The sequence below is a fragment of the Manis javanica genome, chromosome 10 (genome assembly GCF_040802235.1).
Source record: "Manis javanica isolate MJ-LG chromosome 10, MJ_LKY, whole genome shotgun sequence".
NCBI classification, from domain to species: domain Eukaryota; kingdom Metazoa; phylum Chordata; class Mammalia; order Pholidota; family Manidae; genus Manis; species Manis javanica.
Window position 1 is genome coordinate 81,489,052 of NC_133165.1, and position 22,444 is coordinate 81,511,495.

Here is a 22,444-nt window from a genome sequence, read left to right on the forward strand (position 1 = left end):
TTTTGTAAGATATGAAAGCAGGGGGTAAGTGATGACACTAGTGTGAATGAGTTGGACTAACCGAGGCCTGGTGGTACTATTGGTGAAATCATAAGACACGGTCAGCAAAAAATTCCTTTAGGGAATATCATTTGAACTGGAGGACCCTGGGAATGTGGAAGGTGAAAAATGGGGGGGAAATTCCTGCCTACCTGGGCCGTGATATGAGAAGTGGCCTGAAGTAAGAGAACAGCGATCAAAGGAAGTTTTGATGTGTTGCACTATAGAAGTGAAAGTGAGTATGGAATGTAACGAGTGGTGAAATGCTGATCTTTCTTTAGGGAAATACCGTTAGTTCTGGGGGTAAGAGGGCTTCCCCTCTCCTGGACAAGTTCCCTATTAATCTGGTGAAACAAAAGGAGAACAGGGGGAAGGAAAGGTAGTTGGGGAGAAAGGGTTTTTATTGCTCACAGCTTTCTCGAGGTTGTTAGCCAGTCCTTGCTCCTTCAGTCCCTTCTGGCTGTGGCTCACGCCCTATCCCGCAGACCGCCCCTTCCATCAGGATCTCCATGGATGGGACCTTGGAGACTGGTGTCTCCACACCAATTAGGTACGAGGAATGGAGATGAGGAGAGAATGGCCACTGTCTCTCCACACCTTCACCCAGATTGACCAGAGGCTCTGCTGTGGTGTACAGGCACTGGTATGAAAATGGCCTAAGGCCAGGTGGGAAATTCTGGAAACTCTTGGTGAAACTTCTATTTACCCCATGGGTGTATAATTTGGACTCTTGAAATGACTTTTTTTTTTCATTTAAAAAAAGCAAATTCTCACATTGATATTGGTATTTACATTATGTTCTGCTTCCCTTTTTTTCATTCCCCGGATATTTGGCTTACTCATTATGAATTTATCACTCTTTTAGCTCTAAACTGATTTCCTTGGATTCACTGGCATCTGTTTGCTTAAATTGTTTACTTTCAAGCTTTAACATTTTAATTGGTACAGCAATATGAATCTGTTTTATGTAACTTCAGGGAAAGATTCATCTTTAACAGGAATTACCAGTGCATTTCTCTCTTCTAGTTGATAAAATATGTGAATTTTGTGATTTTAAAGATTCTTCATTAGTAAATGTTTCTTTCAAATCCTAAATTGTATACTTATTCCTGTTTTAAAATAATCTGGGGTTTATGAAATATTTCCTTGGCACACTTAGAAAAGTATTGATTCTTTTCAATATTATGTCTCTTCTTATTTGATTAAGGTGGACTTTTGTTGTTTTGTATTTTATTTAGAAGAATGGTGTGCACCATTGTACTAACATTTTATGACATATTTCCCAATCCTTTCAGCATTGCAAGGAAAGATTAAAAGTGAAGTCATGCTTAGATTTCTGGGAACACCTATTCTCACTTTTATTCATTAAGATTATCATCTCAAAGAGGTTTCTTTATAAGGTGATGAAAGGAGTGACTTGACCAGCAACAGTACTGAATGGAAGGCTATGCACAGACCAGGAAATGAGAAAATTAGATAGAAACTGAAGAAAATATACTTAGGGAGCCTGACATCAATGTTCCCCTAATTCTTTGAGAGCAATATAAACCTTTTGACTAAGTCACTAAAGGCTTGTTTCACTTGTTTGTTCCTCAGAGTGTAAATGAATGGGTTCAGCATGGGGGAAATGGAAGTAGTGAGTACAGATACTCCCTTATTAATGGCCATTTCATCTTTTGCTGAAGGTTTGATATAAACAAAGATGCAGCTGCCATAGGTGATGGAAACCACAATAATGTGGGATGAGCAGGTAGAAAAGGCTCTTGTCCTCTGCTGGGCAGAGGGGAGTCTTAGAATTGTCCTGATGATGTACATGTAGGACAGAACCACACACACCAGAGTCATGAGGAAAGTCATCACAGCACAGACAATAACCATCTGCTCTAGGAGCCATGTATCTGAGCATGAGATCTTCAGCATAGGGTTAGCATCACATGCAAAGTGGTCAATGGCATTAGAGGCACAGAATTCCAGGTCCAGTCCCAAGCTGAGTGGTGGCAATACGATCAACAAAGACATCATCCAACAGCAGAAGACGAGCCTTTTGCAGACCCTGTAGCTCATAATAGTCATGTAATGCAGGGGTTTGCAGATGGCTACATATCAATCAAAGGACATGGTGGCCAGGAGAAAAAATTCTGCTGCTGCAAAAAACATCTGTAAAAAATAGTTGGCATACACAAGCATTATAGGTAATAGTCCTGTCACCTGTTGATAAGCTGTACAAGAATCTAGGAATGCAGGCAGAAGTGAATGAGATTTCCAAGAGGGAAAAATTTTGGAGAAAAAAGTACATCGCAGTTTTAAGGTGAGAATCCTCTAATATGAGGATGATGATGCTCAGGTTTCCAGTTACACTCAACATGTAGGTGATCAGTAGAAATATCAAAATCAGAATCAGTAGCTGAGGGGCATCTGTCAATCCCAGGAGGATGAAACTCGTGAAAGATGTGTGGTTTCTCATTCCTGTGTGCTGACCTTTGCCCAATCAGCACGTAAAGAGAGAAAATTAAGATCTGAGAAGATTGTGGGAAAAGTGTGTTACAACGGAGTTTGTTCAGAAAAGCCACGTAATGCATTTTAATGTATTTTGTTTCACTTAATAATGAATTTAAAAATAATTCATACTCTTAGCTCTGTTGATAACATATCATTAGATTGGTTAGAAATCTGACTGTGAAATGTTTTTACTACAATATATGGTAAGACAGACATTTCATATTGCAGCCCACTGTGTATGCTCACATCCACACAAATACATATTCATAAACATGTATCTGAAACAAAAATGTGAATAAATTACTAATAACCCTTAGGTGCCCTGCTCTCTGATGCTTTATGTTCTAATGTAGCTCATTAAAAATAAATACAAATATCATCTAATTGATTTTATAGTCTACTAAATGGTCATGACCTGTATTTTTTTAATTAAATTTTCATGAATTCTGTGAATAATATTGTCCTATCAAATCATATTCTTACAGAATAGTTTTTAAATGTGCACTCACAATTTAATTTGCACTTTGGAATAGATTGGTTCATAGCACATTTGTTCCCCTAAGACTATTTCCCATATCATTAAACAAAATTTTACTCAGTTTCACCATCTGCTTCTAACCATTTTTTTAACTATAATAAATTAAAAACTCATGATGTGTGTCTGATACACAAGATGTTTCTAGATCCTCTACCAATGAAGCTGAAGACTCTGTTCGACTACATGAGTCATCCTGCATGGACTACCTGTCTGGAAAAAAAATTCATCTAATCATTAATGTTTCTTTTCCCTCCCCCTTACTCCATCTATTTGCTGATTCTAAATGGCACTTTCTTATTCATTCCTGATTTCTACTTGAACTATTAAGAGAAGTCCTTCCAAAACTCTGAAGGCACATTAAGAATGTCTTTGTGTCCTAATAGACGATCTAAAAAAAAAAAATAGAGGATTGAAAACAGGATTTTAAAAATCTTGTTTAATGTAATAACCACAGACTGTAGGAGACTGAGATATAGAGTTAATTCAAGGTAATATTTACCCTCAGACCTAGATCAAGTTATATTATTCATTATGTGGACTCAATTTTGAAACTACTCTGACACCTCTTACTTTTGCCATGTCCCTGACTCTAATTTAGGGGATTTTCATTGGCTTTTACCTTTGGTGGTGAAAATGTTCAGAGTGGCTCCTAAGTCACATCATAACCTGACTGTATACTCATTACATATGTAATACCTGCATGAAGACAAAAAAAGTTTTAATTGACTTATTCCTGTGTTTGGCAGAGAAATAGTTTTCCTTTTATAGATTCCCTTCCTGCTTCCTTAGCACACCTTCCAGAAATATATTAACACCAGAGATTCAAACTCTTAAATTATGAATTTGGACCATCAAGTTCTCGGTTGTTCTTCAGATAACACCAACGAACTACATTAATACTTGCTAAATGATTTTGTTAACCAATGCTTGTTTAAGGCCTTAAGTAAACTGAAAAAACTTCTTATCATTTACTATATAAATTCTAATTAATTGGCTGTGTGAGGGTTTCACTTAATTACTTTAAAGTAGTCCTTTTCTTCAGAAGTGGGAGATACTCTGTACTCACCATCTGCCCATTTCCCATAGTAAATCTCCAAGAGTTTACAGGTTTTGGTAAAGAGATGCAGGAATGACCCTGGTTTGTTCTTTTAGGATGAGCCAGGCATTCCCAGGAATGTGAGCATCACACAGCTAACAATAAATTAAATAAATAGTTACAATAGATTGTGCAATTAAAATAATTAAATAGACTAATAGACTTGAGACATAGAAATGAAAACATATAGGGACCACCTACCTCTCTTTCCTTCAGTCTTAACACAACTGTGCCTTACACAACCCTGGAAATTTTAAGCCTTGTCCTCACTTCCAAATATCTTGAAAATAAATTGACCCTACTGTTTGACACTATGTGTTTACTTCTTTTGTCTTTTAGAAAACTTAACATTTTAGAGAGTGCAGTAATGTAAATTACGTCAGCAGATGATTTCCGATTCAAAGTTGTTTCTAGAAGCCCTTCATTTCACCTGTTTTTAGGTGACCTACTATTTGTTGATGTACAAATCCAGCCCTATCAGTCTCCAATCAATTCAAAATTTTAAGCTCTTGTTACTTTAACAACTTAATTAACTATTCATATCTCTCTACTTTTGTAAAATGTATCAAACTTGTTTCTTAAAGAAGATAATTTCTAAGTCTCTCAAAGACCACAGACATTGATCGAAGTCAGGTATTTTCCATGAACATCCCAAGGGTTAGAAGGATGCGTAAAGGTTTACATAGGCTTGTATGTGGACAGAAGTCCCAGGTGAATTACGATCAATTGTTATTTATCAATGTTTTGTGTAACCTTTTGGCAAAGATCCTGGAACAGGCACCAGTGGGGATGGTGTCTTCAGAGAATTGAAGATTGCACAATGGTATTCAATGAAGTACTTTACACAAAATAAAAATCTAATGAAAAAGAGCAAGACTACCTTTTCCTCCTTTTCTATTCAATAACATTATAGCTGCTAATAGCTGTAAGAAAATACAATCACCCCTTTTCTCCTTTGATAGCATATTTTTAATTAAAGTAATTCTTATTTAAACAAATTAACATAACAAAAATAGAAAAATTAAGCCTAAAAGTAAAAACCACCATTAATGTCTCTATTATGCCCTTCCTTAAATTTCCTATGTAAATATATTCATATTAATGGGTATATTCACAAATATGAAATATCCTTTATGGGTTGTTTTTCAAAACACTTTGACAAAAATTAAAAATTTTTTTTGTCTTAATACTTATAAATTTGTATAATCACTTGGGGAATATGTAACATTTATTTTGGTGTGCTCCATTATGATTTTAAATCAATCCTAACAGTTAAAACTTTGTGCTTTCTTAAAATACTTTCACTTTATATAAAAATGACTACCTCAGGCTTATTATGATTCTATAATTTTTATTATAAATTTATGTTACTTTTTAAATCAACATTCAGCTATGATGCAGAATATGTTTTGTACAAATATCTTTTTCCTCTTATAATATTTCCTAGAACTGAGCATTAATTTTTATTACTTCTTATATATTAACAACTTAATTTTTATGTATGTTACAAATATTTTGCCACTTATTTGTTGATTTTTATTTATGTTTATGATGTTTTCTTTCCATAGAATCTCATGTTACATCACAAAGAAATTTATATTTTTTTGAACAGGCTTCATATTTTTCATATACTTCATACATTATATTTTTTTAATTAGGTCCTTTTTCAAATTATTTTTGCTTGATATTTATCAATTTTATTAATATGTAATAAAACTTTTACTATTAAACATTTAATTTTTAATAATGATATTTGTTAGTATTTACTAATGTTTAATAAAAATGAAATATTTTAATATCAAACCATAATGGTTTTCTATGAACCAACAAAAGCAATCATCAGAAAAGAACAAAGCTGGAGGTATAACATTTCTGAATTTCAAACTACTCTACAAAGCTACAGTTAAAACACTGTGGTCCTGGCGTAAAAACAGATGCACTGATCAATGGAATAGAATATACAGCCCAGAAATAAGCCTCCATATACATCATTTGACAAGAGAGTCAAGAACACTCAGTGGGAAAGGAGTCTTTTCAGTAATGGTGTTGGGAAACTGAATGACCACATACAGAAAAGTAGAATGGATCCTGACTTACACAGCTCATGTAAATTAACTGGCAGTGGATTAAAGACTTAAACAAAAGACTTGCAACTATAAAACACTTAAAAGACAATATAGGGAAGAATCTCCTTTACATTAGTCTTGGGAATAATATTTTTGATATGACACAAAAACCAGTAACAAAAGCAAAAATCACTAAGTGGCACTCATTGATTTGACATCAAACTGAAAATTTTGCATAAAAGGAAACCATCAACAAACTGAAAAGGCAACCTACTGAACAGGAGAACATTTTTGGAAACCACACCAGTTGAACCATACCAGATAAACAGTATGGATGATCCTCAAAAATTCCAAAATATATAAGAAACACATTCAACTCAATAATAATGACAAAAAAATAAAACTGATTAAAAAATGGGGAGAGGAACTACACAAACATTTTTAAAAGAAGACTTCCACATGGCTCACAGGTATATGGAAAGATGATCAACATCATAAATCATCAGGGAAATGCAAATCAGAACCACAATGAAACAACCCACAGAATTGGAGAAAAATTTGCAAATCATGTATCTGATAAGTGGTCAATATCCAAAATATGTAAGGAACTCATACAACTCAATAGAAAAAAAAACATTTGATTATAAGAACAGTAGAGAGCCTGAATGGACATTTCTCCAAAGAAATTGTCCAAAGAAATTTCACCAAAGAAATGTCCAAAACCATTGAAGTTTGTCCAACACCATTGAAGAGATTATCCTTTCTTGATTATATATTCTTGGTTCCTTTATTGTTAATTAATGGACCACATGTGCATGGGCTCTCTATTAAATTTCATTTTCCTATGTGTCTGTTTTGTATGCTAATACTGTGCTGTTTGATTACTATAGATTTGTAGTTCGAAATCAGGACATGTGAAGCCTCCACTTTGTTCCTCTCTCAGGGTTGCTTTGTTTACTTGGAGTCTTTTGTGGTCCCATACGGGGTTTAGGCTCTTAGAGGGAAGGCTTGCATTTTTATTCCTTCATTAGAATGTTCGCTATGACATTGCTGTATATGGTTTTCATTATGTTATGACACAATTCTACATCCACTTTGTTGAGCTTCTTTTTAATCATGAGTGGGTGTTGAATTTTGTCAAATGACTTTTATTCCTCTATTAGATGATATGATTTTTTCTTTCATTCTTTCTATGTGGCCTATTATATTGATTGATTTATATATGCTGAACCATCCTTGCACTGAGTGCATAAATTCTACTAGGCCATGGTATACAATTCCTTTAACATGCTTTTTGCTTGTATTTTGTTGAGAATTTTTTCATTTATGCTTATCAGGGATATTGGACCATATTATTTTCTTGTAATGTCTATGCCTGGTTATAGTATCAGGGTAATACTGTTCTCAAGAAATATGATTGGACTGTTCACTCCTCTTCTATTTCTGGAATAGTTTGAGAAGGAATGCCATTAATTCACCTTTAAATGCTTTGTAGAATTCACTACTGAAGCTGTGTGATCCTCACATATTGTTTGCTGGGAGGTTTTTGATTACTGATTCTATCTCCTTACTAGCAATTGGTCTGTTTAGATATTCCAGTTCTTCATGATTCATTTTTGATAGGTTGTCCAATTTGTTGGCATACAATTTTTTTTATTGAAATATGGTTGGTATGGAACTAAAAAAAATATCATTTTTAGTTGTTATATCTTCCCTAACTATTTGGCCCAGGTAGAAAGATTTGCTCAAAGAGTTTTGAAGCAGTTTCATTGATTTTTTTAAATTGTTTTTCTTGTAAGAAGTGCTCTTTGCTTAGTTTTTCACCTTTATAAATCTTTTCTGGGTCTGAGGAGAGTTCATCTCCTTACAGGGCCTGCCTGAGTAGGAAGCAGTATTGTGTTCTGGTCAGATGCATGGACTCTTGATCCAGATTACTTAAAACTTGGGTTCAAATTTCAGCTTTTGTCTGTTAATTGTGTTTCTTAGGTTCCATGCCTCAGTCTCCTTTGCAATAGAAGACTGATAATGGCAGTATGTTATTATTAATTACCAATAACAATATATGGATGATAATAGCAATATATGGTTTTTAATAGATTCTGTAATTTCCAGGCATATTATTTAAAACAATGCATGGCATATAATAAACTGCATGAACACTATTACTATTTCACTTGACCATAGAGCTCTCCTGTATGTATTGATGGCACACATGATCTGTGCCACTTATTGGCACATCAATACATATTGCCTTGTACAATTTATTGTAGTAACTTTTCATGGTCGTGTATATTATATATTGTATTGTTTTTCTGGGGAAGATTTACTTTGTTGTATTTTCAATACTGCTTAGCAAATGTTGAGCAGACATTTAGTATTTATCAAATTTTGAACAAAACATGCTTTGAAGACCAGAGAATTTTTTGGGCTCTTTCTAATCCTAGGAGAAGCTATTACCTAAGCAAGAGACACATTAGTTTTTTGGAGGTTTCTAATATTTAAAGTAACAAAGTTTTTCTCCTATCTTTAGAGCAGCCACTTTCGGATAATTGTGCTGACAAACAATACATTCCCTGGGGGTCCTGCTTCTGAGGGATTAATAAAGGCTTTTGTTGCCATCTTCAAGAACAAAAGTTAAATAGATGTTTAAGAGACACTCCAGAGAGATTGTTAAGAAAGTTGCAATGGGAGCATCAAACACGGGTCATCAGCAGGCTAAGGAAAAGAACCAAAGAGAAGGAACAGTGTGGTTGAATGGCATCCCTGTACTCAGCAGCCTGCAAAGGAGATATTTACATTTTTCTTTTTCATCCATTATTTAAGAAGCCATATACTTTTCTCAGCATGGAGAAAATAGCTTCGTTTAACTTGAGGATTGTGTTTATTTTTTCATAGACCTTATTTCTTTAAAGAACCGTTTTAGATTTACAGAAAAATTGGATAGTATAAATACATTGTCTCCATGTATCACATGCCAAGTTTCCTCTCTTAACATCTTTTGTTAGCATGATGCATTTGTTACTATTACTGGGCCAATAGCGATACATTCCTATTAAATAAAGCCCATAGTTTATTCAGACTTCCTTAGTTTTCACCTAATATCTTTTTCTACTCCAGGATGCAGCCAGAACACTGTGCTACATCTAGTTGTCACATGTCCTTAGGCTTCTTTGGCTGTGGCAGTTTGGCACACTTGCCTTGTATCTGAGACCTTGACAGTTTTGAGGAGTTACGGGTCAGGTACTTCACAGGATGTCCCACTGTTGGAACTGGCCTGATGCTATTGGGAAGATCACAGAGGGAACGTGGCACCTTTATCACATGATGTCAGGGATACATGCCATCAACCTGACTTATGATTGTTATTGACCTGGATCACTGAGAGAGTGTTTGTCAGTTTCTCCACTGTAAAGCCTTCCCTTCCTTTAGGATGGAGTATCTTTATAAGTTATTTTGAATTTTTCTGCAATAGGAGATTCTTCTCTTCTTAACTTATTCAATCATTTATTTTTATCAGTATGGATTCGTAGATATTTATTTTACACTTTGTATTGTAATCTAATACTTTTGCATTTATTTTGTTACCAAAATCGTCCCAGCTTTGGCCACTGGGAGATCTTCTAGTTGGTTTTGTTGTTCCTTGGACATACCTCATAATGTTAATATATTTTTTTTTATTTCGTAACAAGGCCTGTACTTAAGGGTTCTAGAAACTAAGGGAAGGGATGAATTTAGGAGGTCCTGCTTTCATGTAAGCACCCCATTTTTCCTTTCTAACACTGAAATACAAGCTCTGTAAGACCTGAAATCTTGTCCTATCTGTTGATAAAACAGTACCTGGTATATAATGTTTACTCAGTAATTGCTGAATGAGTAAATGAGAAGAATGATGTTAGGTCTTGGACGGAAGCAGGAGAAATAGTGTGAACCATTGTAGCGTGAGGTCTAGGTGATACCAAATTAGATGATACCTAATTAGGAAGGGAGAATGTGGTTTCATTAGAAGTATTGGAGAAAAGTTGAGTATATTAAGGAAATAATATATATTAAAAGCTTCCATAATCATATATTATTGGGCTACATGAGACTCCTTATAAAATTAGTTCAGGTCATGCAGTCGAATCAATTTCTACAATTGAAAACTAATATAGAGATGATAAACTGGTATGTATTATGAAGAACACTTTTAAATGGTTCCTTTGTCAAAAATATTTGACCTTGAAGAATCGTAGAGAAAAAATTAATATGTATATAGAACATAAATTCAAACCTTGTGGGAAAATGACAGAATATGTGGAATTAAAATAATACCTAAAAGGATTTATAGAAATAGAAAAAAATCATTTTGGGCAGAGAAGATGAGGGGAGGGAAATGGAGAATAGATTTGAGAGAGGCTCTGAAAAATGGCATACCTTTAATAGGGCATAAATAGAGTTTGCATAGGGGAGAAAGAAGGGAATTTCGTGTGAGTGACAGTCACGTGAAAAAGCTTAGTTTTTGGGTTATGGTTAATGTCAGGAATTGCAGGAAGTGTTTGGATTAATGAGGCTGAACACAGACTTTAGAAACCCCTGACTGCTAAAAGGATGAATTTCAAATGTAAAAACTAGAAGTTTCTGAAATTTTAAACAATAGTGTAGTGAGCCAATTAAAATAGCGTTTAGTGTCATATAAATTTTGATATTGCCTAGGATAAATGATATGGGGAAGAAATTAGAAATAGAATATTATTAAGCAGTTGTCAAGATAATCTGATTTAAAGATAAAATTTTATATTAAAACCATGACGGGAAGATGAGATGTAAGCAGTAACTTTTTGGTGGAAGAAACTGATAACACTGAGTGGCAGAAACAGGGGATCTAGGAGGAAGAGCTGAGATAGGGTGGGGTGGGTTAGAACTTCGCCCCTTCCATGTGAAATCTCTTACACCTACACATAAAATTAAATTCCATGAAATTCTGAATACTTTCATTTGTTCAAATTGGGCAAAGTGAAAAGCCTTGATCAGTTTCAGTAATATCTGAGTCATGTTTATGAACTAGAGTCCAAGAGTGACTCAAGGTATTCAATGCATTAATTCCAGCTCCAAACTCCTGACACGAAGCCCCCTTTTAGCATTCCCTCTTGCCAAGTAGATGAACAAAAGGAGAATATATCATTATCTAAAACAGCTGTTGAAGATTGGTAAATGGATGTAGTAAGCTAGAGGGAAAAAACATAAATGGTTAGATGAAATTTTTTTCCAGACAGGTAACCCAATGTAGGATGACTTGTGCAGTGGAACACGGTCTTCATCTGTGTTGGTAGACGGATCTAGAAGCATTTTGTGTCTCAAACACATCTCGTATGTTTTTAATTTATTCAGGAAAAAAAGGTTACAAGCAGATAGTGACACTGAGTAAAATTTTGTTTAGTGATAAGGGAAATATTCTTAAGGGGGACAAGTATGCTATGAACCAATCTATTCCAAAGTGCAAATTAAACACACAGTACACATTTAAAAAGCTATCATGGAAAATGATCTTTTCCTCAAACTATATTATATAAAAGATCCATAAAAAGTTTTTTTTGAACATGGGTCATGACCATTTACTACACTATAAAATCTATTAGATGATATTTGTATTTATTTTTAATGAGATACATTAGCAAATAAAATAGCAGAGAGCAGGGCACCTAAGGGTTATTAGTATTTTACTCACATTTTTGTTATACATATATGTGTCTATGTATTTGTGTGTGTGTGTGAGCATGTACACAGGGCTGCTACATGAAAAATGTCTATCTTACCATATGTTGTAGTAAAAACATTTGAAGGCCAGGTTTCTAACCAATTGATGATATGCTATTAACAGAGTTGAGCATATGAATTATTTTTAAATTCATTATTAAGTAAAATAAAATGCATTGCTTGGCTTTTCTGAACAAAATCCATTGTAACACATTTTTTTCCCACCATCTTCTCAGATCTTAGTGCCCTCAGCGTTACATGTAGATTGGGCAAAAGTCAGGACACTGGAATGAGAAACCACACATCGCTCACCAGTTCCATTCTCCTGGGATTGACAGATGACTCTCAGCTACTGATTCTGATTTTGATATTTCTACTGATCACCTACATGTTAAGTGTAATTGGAAACCTAAGCATCAGCTTCCTCACATTAGTGGATTCTCACCTTAGAACTGCGATGTACTTTTTTCTCCAAAATTTTTCCTCCTGAGAAATCTCATTCACTTCTGCCTGCATTCCTAGATTCTTGTGCAATATATCAACAGGTAACAGGACTATTACCTATAATGCTTGTGTATGCCAACTATTTTTTACAGATGTTTTTGCAGTAACAGAATTTTTTCTCCTGGCCACCATGTCCTTTGATCGATATGTAGCCATCTGCAAACCCCTGCACTACATGACTATTATGAGCTACAGGGTCTGCAAAAGGCATGTCTTCTGCTGTTGGATGACTTCTTTGTTGATCGTATTGCCACCACTCAGCTTGGGACTGGACCTGGAATTCTGTGCCTCTAATGCCATTGACCACTTTCTCTGTGATGCTAACCCTCTGCTGAAGATCTCATGCTCAGATACATGGCATATAGAGCAGATGGTTATTGTCTGTGCTGTGATGACTTTCCTCATGACTCTGGTGTGTGTGGTTCTGTCCTACATGTACATCATCAGAAAAATTCTAAGACTCCCCTCTGCCCAGCAGAGGACAAGAGCCTTTTCCACCTGCTCTTCCCACATGATCGTGGTTTCCATCACCTATGGCAGCTGCATCTTTGTTTATATCAAACCTTCAGCAAAAGATAAAATGGCCATTAATAAGGGAGTGTCAATACTAATTTTCCATTTCCCTGCTGTTAAACCCACTTATTTACACTCTGAAGAATAAAGAAGTGAAACAGGCCTTTAATGACTTAGTGAAAAGATTTACGTTATTCTCAACGAATTAGGGGAACATTGATGTCAGTGTCCCTAAGCATATTTTCTTCAGTTTCTATCTGATTTTCTCTTTTCCTGGTCTTTGCATGGCCTTCCATTCAGTACTGATGCTGGTCAAGTCACCCCTTTCATCACCTTATAAAGAAACCTCTTTCATCTTAATGAAGAAAAGTGAGAATAGGTGTTTCAGGAAATCTAAGCATGACTTCTTAATATTTCCTTACCAATGCTGAAAGGATTGGGAAATTCATCATAAAATATTATTGCCATGGTGCACATCATTCTTCCAAATAAAACACACACAAAGAAAGAGAAAACAAGAAATCTCCCATCTTACTCAAATAAGAAGAGAAATAATATTGAAAAGAAGCAATAATTTTCTAAGTGTAACAAGGAAATATTTCATAAACTCAAAATACATTTTAAAACAAGGAATAAGTATACAATTTAGGATTTGAAAGAAGCATTTACTACTGAGGAATCTTTAAAATCACAAGATTCACATATTTTATTGACTGGATCCAATCCAATAGAAAAGTTATTAAAAGATTGTGAAAGGGACATGAATTCAGTTAAAATGAAGAGAAAAATGTCCTGGTATTTCCTGTTAAAGATAAATCTTCTAAAGTTGCATAGAAGAGATTGATATTGATGTACCAAATGAAATGTGAACTCTTGAATGTGGAGTATTTAAGCAATCAGCAGCTAGACCCAGAAAACTAACATAGGACTAGAAGAGTGATAAATTCATAACCAGTAAGCCAAATATTCTGGAATATAATGTGAATATCAATATCAATGTGATGATTTGCTTTACAAAAAAAAGAAAATGTCATTTCAAAGGCAAAATTATGCACGTGTGGGGTAAATGGAAGTGTTTACTCAAAGTTTCCATAATTTCCCTCCTGGCTTTAGTCCATTTACATAGCAGTGGGTGTTTGCCACAGCAGACCCTCTCCTGTCAAGGGGTGGAGAGAAAACGGCCATTCTCCCCTCCCGTCCATTCCTGGTACCTAATTGGTGTGGAGCACACCCGTCTCCAAGGACCCATCCCTGGAGATCCTGGTGGAAGGGGCGGTCTGCCGGATAGGGCGTGAGCACAGCCAGAAGGGACAGATGGAGCGAGGACTGGCTAGCAACCTCGAGCAAGCTGTGAGCAGTAAGACCTCTTTCTCCCAACCTGCCCTTCCCCGTGTCCTCTATGTGTTTCCCCAGATTCATAGGGAACTTGCCCAGGCCAGGGGAACCCCTTACCCCCAGAACTATAGCACCTAATGGTAATACCCTAAAGAATGATCAGCATTTCATTACTTGTTACATTCTGTACCAACTTTCACCTCTGTAGTGCAACATATTAAAACTTCTTCTGATCCTTGTTCCCTTACTTCAGGCCACTTCTCATATCATGGCCCGGGTAGGCAGGAATTTTCCCTTCATTTTTCACCTCCAATCTCTGAGGGTCCTCCAATTTAAATGACATTCCAACAAGGAATTTTTCGCTGACCTTGTCTCATGATTCCACTAAGTACCACCAGGCCTGGGTTAGTCCGACACATTCACACTAGTGTCATCACTCACTCACTGCTTTCATACCTTACCAGCGTTTACTTGTTTTCATTCTACCGTCAATGGAAAATGCCCTGGAGAATGTCTGCCTCATATACCAAATTCTTGTATGCTTTATGCTTGGCATCTAGACAGATATTGGTTGCATAATAAACAATTTTCCAAGATGATGATTTGAAACTTCTGATGATACAAAATGAGAACTACTATGTGAGGAGAAAAAACAAAGAAGCAAAATTTGACAATAATCTGTGAACAAGAGATAAACAAAGGCATGGCTATAAGTAACAGTCTTGTTAAAATATTTATTTCTAAATATGTGAAGGAAATAAAATGCAAGTAAGAATTTGTTGAAAATGTGTAATATTGATAATCTTGAAAATAACCCTACAAGTTATGTCTGTAGTCATAATTTACACTGAAGAAATGTGGAGAAATGATAGTTTAGAAAAGTGAATTACTGTAAGCAAGTAGTAGAACCAGGACTCAAAACTAGTTTATTGATTTTTTAAAGGAGCTATTTATTCAAGTAAATGTGTCTGACTCTCCGGACATGCTTTCAAGGAACCTCACAAGAAATACTTATCAGTAGCAAATTTGAGGAAGACTTATTTCATTAACAAAGTACAAAGATAAAAGTAAAATGTAATACATTTACATGATATGCATTATGAATACTAATAATGTAATGATATAGTAATGATAAAAAATGATATCAATTACTATAATGGATGATATGCTATAAAAACTGTAACATTAAATTTTAAAAAATAAGGTTACCAGTATATAGAAATAAAGAGCAAGTGCAAATGGAAAAAGAAGTAAAAGTCAGAGAGGTGAAAATAAAAAAGAGCCTTGTAATGTGAATATTCAAACTCATTGTGAAAAGCCTGCCCCTAGGCATTTTTCTAACTGCTAATCACCTGTTCTATGCAGAGCTTCCTCATATGAGCCCATTAAGAACCTGGAGGGCTCTGAATCGATTTCTCAAAATTTAAGAGTACTTGAAAGAAAGGTTCTCCAAGTTTCAGCCCCCAACTTGGACCAGAAATATTTAGTGGCCTTCCACGTTTCAACCAGAAGAAAGAATCTGAGCAGGTATCTTCACCCTATGGCTGTGGTTCAACTTCAGATTTCTGAGATATTTAGCTTCTCTGATTCTTTGATTCTACCATAACCTATGCTATTAATCCATCAGCTTAAATCTAGGCAATATATATGCTTCAATTAAGATTTCACCTTTGCTTTTTTTTCCATGTGGGAGTTTCCTAGCCTAAATACAAGACTAAATGAAGGGTGTAGATTTCAGCTTCTGCATATCAAGTCATCAGTGATAACAATGGATATAACTGCTATCACATTACTGATTTCTGACTTCATTAACCAATGGTGAAAAATCATTTTCTATTCAGGCCTGGTTTATTATCTGGGCTCACAGCTTGGTCACATATGTATAGGATATCCGTGATATTAGTTTTCTTAACCACAGCCTGTCTACTAATTGCTATTATTTAATCACATATGTTCTCAATGTGAGTTTGGAACAAATTGAGAAGTAGACACAGGATTCAGTTGAGTATGAATAGTTGTTTCATTCATGATAAACCTAGATGGAAGAATCTGACTAAGATGAGGGAGTTTCCTTAAACTGACTTGATTTTCTTGCCAAGTTAGAAGCTGCACATTTTTGAAACAATAGGTGAGGACATTCTGCCCCAGCGATCTGACTCAGTGGCAAATAGAAGTGAGAGGGCATTGTGCTTGTCTTACACATAGCCAGTCATTAGTAGTGATTTTATTCCAATCTCAAGCAGATAAATTTTGTAGAAAATTATTCAGCAAACCCTGTTTTTGAAACTGCTGTTAGTAGGGTTTTTAAACATTTATAAAAGGAGATAAGATACAATAACAACGAGATATGGTTTGGTTTAAATAATTATCAACATATTAACATTATGTTTTTCAATCACGCTCTAATGTTTTATTTCTTGGCTGCTGTGGGTAAAATTGCAATATTTACAGAATCTCTTGCCTGGCCTTAAGTGAATGTCCATGTCAATAGTGTTTCCAAGGGGTGGAGAGAAGTAGGGCATCTCCATATCAAAGGGAGTGGGGAGTGAACATGCACCAGACCAAAGAGGTTTGGTGGGGTTCTTTTGCAGGAGAGGTGCCTTCAGCCCTGGAGATGGTAGAGGAGATGTCAGGAGAGGATGACAGGGTGGGGCTGAGGGCCAAACTATTGCTGAGGATTCTGCTAGAGGCACCAGCCCCTCCTGTATGAAGTTTCCAGGTTATAATTAAGAAAATAAAAATACAAATATCGAGGACACCTCAGGGAGAGGAGCAGCTCCCTCTCAAGGTTGTGGAGCCCTCCATGCTCAACCCAGGATGAGCTGGTGGACGTGAGCATCTGATTTCCACAGAAGCCGTCAGACCCTCTGCCTCCATGGCTTTTGTGTCTCTGGGATATGGGGGTGGAAAGCATTGATGCGTTGGGTTCTGAAATGGGTAGACTGGTTTCCTGATGATGCATCCTTTCTTCTGACAGTGGTTGCAAAGTGCCTGTAGCACCTCAGTGTGTCAGGTGCATCTGGACTGACTGACAGTAGCCATCAGAGCAGTTTGGCCTAATCAAGGTGGTTTATCATACTTACCCACAGGCTGAAAAACGTATCCAGAGCTCCAGCAGATGTTATAAGAGTTGGGCATGTAAAATATCATTTATAATATGGGCCCACACGGCACCAATGAGGACTTATTCACCGTATGAATGAGAAATCTCGTAATCCATACATTTCCATCATCTCTCTTTGGGACCCTAGTGACTTTTTGTGCCCCCCACATAGGCCAACCCACAGGTGAGGCCAGTCCTACTTTTGCAAATCTGGGGAGGTTGAAATAATAAGAGCATGGAAGAAAGTATGGACTACAACTGAAGGAGAGGTGCAAAAGGCCCTGTGAAGGTCTTGAGGACCAAAGTGTGAGTTGATTTGATACAGGCCAGGGTAGTGAAAGAAAAGCTTGATGGAGAGCCCAAGAGGATCTTGTTATAACTGTGTCACCAATTAAAGCCAGAGCAGCAGTTCCAACTGCTGAGGTACAGGACATGGAAACTGGAGTCAAAGCTTCATGCCCAGCCTATGCCCCTGCAAAACTTCCTGGGTGACAGTACTCAGGATTCTCCTGGGCCTTCACCCCCACAGAAGGATGATTGGGCATTGTGGTTCAACTGAGGGGGAGGGTCAAGGTCCCCACCTTTGGCGATATCATGTGGACCGGAGGCCACATGTTGAATTAGCGATTCATTGGTCCTCTGTGAATGTCAACATGTCCTGGTGTTGGTGGACACAGGAGCTGAGTGTTCTCTGATTTATGGCAACCCTGAGTGTTTTCTCAGGACCCCTGCTGTGATAGATGGCTATGGTGGTAAGGCAATTAAAGGGCAGAGAGCCCAAATCCCATTGGGAATAGCGTGCTTACTCCCAAAGAGTACACTGTGTACATTTCTTCCATCTCTGAACATATTTTGGGGGTAGATATCCAGCAGGGCCTGTGACTACAGACCACTGCAGGTGAGTTCAGGCTGTGGGTACGTGTGGTAAATGCCAATCTGAAGGGACATGCTAAGCACCTACTTGCAGCTCTGCCTGTACCTTGGTGGTGACGAATGTTAAGCAGTATCAATTGCCTGGGGGACACAAGGAATTTGGAGAAACTCTACAGGATTTGGAGAAAGTAGGCATCATAAAGCCCACTCATGACCCATTTAATTCCCTAGTGTGGACAGTGAAAAGCCAGATGGTTTTTGACATTCGACTGTGGATTACAGGGAATTGAATAAAGTCACACCCTCTTTGCATGCTGCTGTCCCCTCTATAGCAGCCCTTAAGGACCCACTCAGTCATGAACTAGGGACGAATCATTATGCTGTGGATCTTACTAATGCTTTCTTCTCTACTGATACAGTTCAGGAATGTCAGGAACAGTTTGCCTTCATGGGGGAGGCCGGCAGTGGACAATCACTGTCCTTCCATAAGAATCCTTCAAAGTTCCACCATTTTTCACAGACCTGTAGCCCAGGACTTGGCCACATGGAGGAAACTGCAAACGGTGCAGCTGTATGACTACACTGATAATATTATGCTCACATCTGATTCTCTTGAAGATTTCGAAAGGGCAGTTTCTAGACTGCTGCAACATCTATAGGAGAAAGGATGGGCTGTGAGCAGCATCACGGTCAGGTACCTGCTCTGTCAGTAAAGTTCTCAGTGCTTTTCTTGTTGGGTAAAACTAAAGTTCTTCCTGAAGCAGTCATAGACAAGGTCCAGGCTTTCCCTATCCCTACCACGGTAGCAGTATTACATGAGTTTCTGGGTCTCTTGGTCTACTGGAGAGTATTTATCCTGCACTTGCACAAATTCTGAAGCCCTTATACCAGTTGGTATGAAAGGCGTCAGGTGGGACTGGGATGAGACATACGCAGTTGCTGCTTTTATTGCTGCTAAGTGAGCAGTGAACGCTGTAGAGGCCTTGAGTAATTTACTCATCAAGGCCCTGTGAGCTAGATGTTCATGTAACCAAAGATGGTTATGGATGGGGCCTTTGGCTATGGCTTGAATGGGCATGCCAACCAGTTGGGTTCCGGTCACAACTATGGAACGGAGAGGAGGTATGGTATACCTTGACAGAGAAGCCACGGACTGCTCTGAACCACACCTTGCTGGCTATAGATCTCATCCCTGGAACAGTTCTGACCAAGGAAATCACCACCTATCTCATTGTGGGAAGTGTGGGAGACTGGAACCGAAGGCCATGGGGTGGCATGCCCAAGATGCCTGCACTGTCCAAATGGGGTTCATATTTTCAGCAGCACAGCACCCTTTCCACTATCCCTTTCAGTGGAGAAATCCAACACCTATTGGGATCAGTGACATATACTATTCAAAAATATGAAGAACTTGCTTAAGAGTGATTGGTGGCGTACAGTCTTTATTGGGAATGAAAAGCCCGTATACCTGAAGACGCTTGGTACACAGACGGCTCCAGTCATGGGTTGCCTTCAAAATGGAGGAAAGTGGCTTTCCATCCTCAGCTGGAGACAATATGGATGGAGGACACAGAGGGTAAGAGTAGTCAATGGGCCGAGTTGCAGGCAGTATGGCTCATCATCACCGAGGAGCCCTCCGCTGTGGTTGTCTGCACTGACAGGCCGTCTTCAGTGCTTGACCCTGTGGCCACTGATATGGTATTATGACAACTGGATGTTGGTCACCATCTGCTTTTGGGACAAGAGTTGTGCCAAAGCCTACTGGCCTCTGGTCAGACTAAGACAGTCACTGTATATCATGTGACTGGCCATTTGCCTTTGACATCCCCAGGGAATGATGAAGCAGACCCTTGGCCAAAGTGAGCTGGATAGAAGGAATTCTGCTTCAGATGTTCCCCAATGGTTACATCAGCATTTATGCACATGGAGCAAAAGACAATGTGTGTTGTAGCCCATTGGGGCCTGCTGTTGACCATTGAAGAGGTCAGCAGAGACTGGAAGGAGTGCCTTGTGTGCTCTAAGAGGGACTTACACCGAGTCCCACAGCAACATGGGACAATAGTAAAGGGGCCAATACCCCTTGTTAGGTGGCCGATAGACTATATTGGGCCTTTGCCCATATCAGAAGGGTAGCGGTATGCCATGACTTGTGTGGACACAGCTACTGGACTATTGGTTGCTTTTCCTGCATGTTATACAGTTCAGCAAACCACCAACAGGGTCCTAGAGCACCTCTTTGCAGCCTATGGCCAGTTGCAGGTGATTGAGAGTGATCAAGGTACCCTCTTGACTGGAAATGTGCTGCAAGAATGGGTGCAGCAATTAGGAATAAAGTGGACGTTTCATGTACCATATAACCCAATCTGGGTATCCTTGATAGAGAGGTAGAATAGTTTGTTGAAATCTTGCCTAAATTCTGACACAAATAGTCTACGGGGCTTGTCAGTAACCAAAGTTATAGTACAGCTTATGGACAGAGCTAAGACATTTGAATGAACAGCTCCCAAAATGAGCCTTAATCCCTGCGGACATGCTAACACACATTGCTGCCTCTAATATACAACTGTATATGCAAATGAAAGAGAAGTTATTGAAGCCAGGATTATGGCCAGCAGAGCAACATCCTATTGCCAGCCCAGCTGCATTAACTCTGGAGACTCTGTTGAGTGGATGTGACCCTCAACATTTTGATACATGTACCAGTGTTGGCTGGCCCTTCTGGCGTCTTGGGGAAAAGGTCTGGAAGCTGACCTCCTGTGTGTTCTTTGAGTAACAGCAGAGTGGCCCCTGAAGATGCTGGTAGTGTACCCAAAACATCCAGGAGTAAGAGCATCTTATGGGGAAGTTTTGTTTTATCTTTATGGCCAATGCATGTACCTCCCATCACTATATATTGACCCATCTGTAACTCCCACAGGGAGGGGAGTGAAAGTCTGGTACACTAGACCAGGACGAGGTCCCATTCCTGCCACTGTCCTATCACAGGACCAGTCTCTTGCATGTATTCTACCTGATGGACAAGATTTGCCTATGCTGGTGTCACTAAAACATGGATCTTATCTCCCTTAAGGTTATTTCTTCTACAGTCCTGTGGCCTGGATGTGCCCCCCTGGCTGCAGCTGAGGTGATGATTGTTCTAAACTCCCTACCTGTTCAGCTACAGACTGCCTGTGGAATGGGCGAGCTATAGACTTCATCTGCATAGGACTTTGAACCTAGCTGAATCCTCTGGCTTGAGGGTTATCATGATTTTATTTCTGTTATTATATGTCATTAGTCTGATTGTAGCACTCCAATTTTCTTGCTCAATTTCCGCTGCTGAAGAAAGGGAGCAAGTAAATTGTGATGTGAAATTTCTTTGAGGGGTTAGCTGTGGGTAAAATTGCAGTATTTCCAGGATCTCTCACCTTCCCTTAGTGAATCTCCATATCAGTAGGTGTTTTCAAGGGATGAAGAGAAATAGTACATCTATCTCCATATCAATAGGTGATTACATGGGGGAGCAGGGGCATATCTGAACTGGAGTGACATGATTGAGCAGAAGAGGATGACTGCTTGTAAGCGATAAATGGGTTTCTCTTACTTTATTTCTTCCTTTGGCTAATTTAGGTCTCAAAGGTTATTTGCCCCAGGCTGGGAACATATTTCCCCCTGGGAGTTACCTGTGTGAAATTGTGTATCTTTTTTTGTTGTTGGTATGATTGAGGATTAGGTAGGAGTTTATTGTCTTGATATTTCACATATAGTATTACACTAGCTAATGCATTAAAAACTAACATGGTCTTGATTTTTATGTATTAAATGAAAATTCATTTTAAAAATGATGTAATAACTTGGTTTCATTACAAAATGTCAAAATTCACACTAACAGTTCTTGTTTAAAATAGATACAATACATTTTTCACATAGGAATTATGAGTGTTTCTTATAAAAGACACTGAAAATAAAAACTTTATTGTACTTTTTCCTCAATCAAATATAACTTCATGTGTTTTTTAATCAAAAGTAGTTCTCAAAGCTAAAATTTATTTGCATCTTTTTGTTCTCTGTTGCACAAAATGCCACTCTAATATGCAGCTTGAAGATACATAGATCTTTCTGTTTTTCAGCACCAAAAATTATGAAATTTTCCTCACAAAGGATTG

At 37.7% G+C, this 22,444-nt stretch overlaps 2 pseudogenes; one reads left to right on the plus strand and one right to left on the minus strand.

The window, feature by feature from the left end:
* Window positions 1-1,563: 1,563 nt before the first annotated feature.
* On the minus strand, window positions 1,564-2,503 carry LOC108395022 (olfactory receptor 6C2-like; annotated as a pseudogene).
* A 9,757-nt stretch (window positions 2,504-12,260) lies between these two features.
* LOC108401501 (olfactory receptor 6C2-like) lies at window positions 12,261-13,197 on the plus strand (annotated as a pseudogene).
* Window positions 13,198-22,444: the final 9,247 nt, after the last annotated feature.